The sequence below is a fragment of the Chaetura pelagica genome, unplaced genomic scaffold (genome assembly GCF_000747805.2).
Source record: "Chaetura pelagica isolate M959 unplaced genomic scaffold, ChaPel_1.0 scaffold446, whole genome shotgun sequence".
NCBI lineage: Eukaryota > Metazoa > Chordata > Aves > Apodiformes > Apodidae > Chaetura > Chaetura pelagica.
This window is the reverse complement of record NW_009953498.1, coordinates 44,853-47,319: the sequence shown is the minus strand read 5'-3', so window position 1 is coordinate 47,319 and position 2,467 is coordinate 44,853. Positions and strand designations below refer to the sequence as shown.

The following is a 2,467-nucleotide window of genomic DNA, read 5'->3' as shown; positions in this document are numbered from 1 at the left end:
ATTGTCCACCAGCCCCTCCATTACCCACCAGTCCCCCCAGTGTCCACCAGCCCCTCCATTACCCACCAGTCCCCCCCAGTGTCCACCAGTCCCCCCCAGTGTCACCAGCAGGTCCTGTTCTCATCTCATCCTCACCTTTCAGTTGATTTCCCGCTGCGTTGTCACCGGCCCGTCGGGTCGGGCTGATTTGCATTTTGATTTCCATATTCATGGCAAGTTTATTCATAAGTTTGATGTTCACCTTCATTTGATTGTGTTTTCATGAGGTAGGTTTGGGGTTTTTCTTGTCTTTTTTTTCCTAGATTTTTTTTTATATTCACTTTTAATTTTCATTTCTTTTCTTTTTCTTTTCATTTTCATTTCCATTTTATTTCCTTTTTTTTCTATTTTATTTCCTTTTTTTTCTTCCTTTTATTTCCATTTTTTAGCACTATCTTATTTTTTAATTCCATTTTCATTTCCTTTTTTTATTCCCAGTTTCTTTCCATTTTCTACTTTCATTTTTACTTCGTTTCCATTAATTTTAATTTTCTTCCTTATTTCCCTTTCTTTTCATTTTAATTTCCACATATTTCATATTATTTTGTTCCTTTATCTTTATTTTATTGTTATAATTACTAGTATTATTATTATTATTATTGTTATCATTGTTATCATTATTATAATTATTATAATGGTTATTTATTATTTCTGTTATTTTCAATTTTTTCTTTTCAATTATTATAATTAGTATGATTATTATTATCATAATTATCATTATTTCTACTCTTGTCACTTTTATTTCCCCTTATTTTTTGTTTCATTTTCCTTTTACTCCTTTCCTGTTTAATTTCTTTCTTTTTTATTTCTATTATTATTAATATTTAATTTCCTTCCATTATTTTGACATTTTTTCTTATTTCCATTTTCCCTTTAATTACTATTTATTTCTCACAGAATCTTAGGGGTTGGAAGGGACCTCAAAAGATTTATATCTTTATATTTTATTTTATTTATTCTTCACTTCTTATTTACTTTACTTCTCTTTTCATATATTTTTTGCATTTTTATTTTTCTCTAATTTTTTTTTTCATTTTCCCTTTCATTTCATTTCTGGTTTCTTTTTCTTTTCATTTATTTATATTTTCTTTCCTTTTTCTTTTCCACTTTTTCCCTTTCCCTTTTATTTTGGTTTTATTTGCATTTTGGTTATTAATGGTTGGACTTGAGGATCTTAAAAGATCTTTTCCAACCCAAAAACTTTGATGGTTTCAATTCTTATTTTTACATTTTCTTTACTTTTCTTATTATTTTCAGGATTATCTTTATTTTCATGATTCAGTATTTTCATGTCCATTATTAATAACTTTTGCTTTCATTTCCATTATTATTTCTTTTCATTTTGATTTCTTTTCAGTTTTCATGTCACTTTTCTGTTGATTTTTTTCCCCTTTCACTTGTTTTCATTTTTATTGTTTGAATTTTCATTTCAATTTCCATTTTTAAGTTCTATTTTCACCTCTTAAATTTTCATTTCCATTATTTTCTGTTTCCTTTTTTCATTTCTCATTTATTTTCTTTTCATGACATTTTCTTTCTTCTTTTTCTCTTCTATTTTGAATTTTACCTTCTATTTTGAATTTTTTCTTTTCATTACTTTTTCTTTTCAAACTTTTTCTTTTTCCTCTTGAGTTTTTTATTTTATTTTATTTTCATTTTCATTTTATTTATATTTTTTCAACAGGTTTATTTTTATTTTTATTTTCATTGTCCTTTTTTCTCATCTTATTTTTATTTAGATTCATTTTCACTTTTTAAAATTTAAAGTAATATCACATTTAATTTAATATTCTGTTGATTTAGGGTTTCTTTATTCTATTTTACTTTATTTTACTTTATTTTATTTTCATTTTATTTTCATGTATTTTATATTTTCATTTCATTTCCTTTTTTTCATTTATGTTCTATTTTATTTTCCTTTTTATTAATTATTTCTAATCTAATTTAATGACTTAATATCTTCATTTAAATTCTGTTCTTTTAGCTTCTCTCTTTTTCTTTCCTTTTTCTTTTTATTATTTAATTTTCAACATCATTTCATTTCCTTTTTCTATCCATTAGTTTAATTCCATTTTACTTTTCTCTTTTATAATTTCATTTCATTTCAAAATTTCATCAATTTCGACTCTTTTCCTATGTATTTTTTTCTTCTTACGACTTAATTTTTCATTTCTTATTTTTTGTTTCTTAATTTTTTTATCACTTGCTTCATGTTTATTTCATGTCCTATTTATTTCTTTAATTAATAATTAATTTATTTATTTTCTTCAAGTATTTATTTAATGATATATTTATTATTTCGTATTCTATCATTCTATTTATCTATGTATTTATTATTTCATGTTCTATCATTTATTTATAATTATATTTATTTAATAATATAATAATATAATTATAATATAATTTATTTATTATATTTTTATTTATA

At 22.9% G+C, this 2,467-nt stretch overlaps 1 protein-coding gene across 1 annotated transcript in view; it reads left to right on the top strand.

The window, feature by feature from the left end:
- Positions 1-2,467, top strand: part of LOC104390216 (rho GTPase-activating protein 39-like) — a gene marked incomplete at its 5' end in the record, with an annotated part of 60,259 nt that overhangs the window by 32,310 nt on the left and 25,482 nt on the right.